Source organism: Manihot esculenta, chromosome 17, assembly GCF_001659605.2.
Source record: "Manihot esculenta cultivar AM560-2 chromosome 17, M.esculenta_v8, whole genome shotgun sequence".
In the NCBI taxonomy this organism is placed as follows: domain Eukaryota; kingdom Viridiplantae; phylum Streptophyta; class Magnoliopsida; order Malpighiales; family Euphorbiaceae; genus Manihot; species Manihot esculenta.
In genome coordinates, this window is record NC_035177.2 from 1684811 (window position 1) to 1686273 (window position 1463).

Sequence of the window (1463 nt, forward strand, 5' to 3'; positions counted from 1 at the left end):
ACCCACTCTAATTTAATTGTTTTGTTTTAATAAAATTAGGGGAATTTCACTTCAGGCCTGAATTTTATTTTGCGACAAAACGATACGCATAGCAAAGCAAATGACGTAATTTTAATTATCACCGTTTAGTTTAGTTTAATTGATGTGTCATTTTAAAAAATTTATTTTAAATCTTTAACTACTTTAAAATAAATTTTAATGATTTAGCATAAAAAAACACAGATTTCACGGAATTGTTTAGAATATTTTTTTAGAAGTGAACAGTATTTAAATTAAAAAATTTTATAAAATTGAATTAATTTAAAATTTTAATTTAAATTTTTATTTATTTCAGTTTGATTTGATTTTTAATTTTAAAAATTTCAATTATTTTCAGTTGAATTTAATTTTAATAAAAAAAAATTTTAAAATTTGAATAAAACCGATTAGTGATAATAATATATTATTTTCAATAATATAAAAAAATTAAATCATATTAAAGTTAAAATATTTTAATTAAATTTTAAAATATTAAAAATAAAGAGTAACAAATAAAATATTTAAAATATTAAAAGTAAAGGGTAAAAAATAAAAAAAATTATTAAAACTTGAAACCGATCAAATCAAACCGAATCAAATCGATTCAATTTAATTCATTTTTTATCAAAATCAATTTAATTTAATTTTTATACATACTAAAATTTCAATTTTTAATTTATTCAATTCAGTTGAATTTTAAATTAAATTGACTGAATACTTACCTCTGACCACTTCTACATCTGATGTACCATTCCACATCTCTCTTCTTTTTGCACTACAACACCATTTCTAGTAATTCCAATGCTTTTATGTGATTCAATTTAAAAAATTTTTTATTAATAGTGCCGTTAGCATATTTTTCAATTCTATAATTATTTATCGTTCTATTAATTTTATTTTGACATATTTCACTTTTTAAATAGCAATTAAACCTGATAAATTCATTTTAATTAAAGTCGGTATATTTTTAAACTGATTAATTTTATTAATTTAAATAATAATTTGTCTTCTTCTATAATCAATAAATTTGATTATGCATTAGTGGAATTCAATAATAGTGCTTGTAATACCCGGCTAGACTCCGGTATCGGAATTCCTACCGTCCGGTGGAATCTCGGGTGTCGGAAACCTCTAGAAGGGTAAAATCATGTTTTTATAAAATGTTTTAATGTATTTTATGTTTTTAAGCTAGAAGGAAAATGAGTTTTTGCATGAAAATAGTCTTGGAGGAAAACTCAGGTTCGGCCGCCGAACATGCATGTGTTTCGGGTGTGCCTTAGGCCCCCGAAGGCATAAGTGAGGGAAACCAGGTTCGGCCGCCGAACATGGCATGCATGCGGAGGCACATTCGGCTCCCGAATGTGGCCTGGCCAGCCACCTATAAAGGGGTCCCTTAGCCGAAATGGGCGAGCTTTTCTCCCCCATTGTCGGCCAAGGTGAGCTCT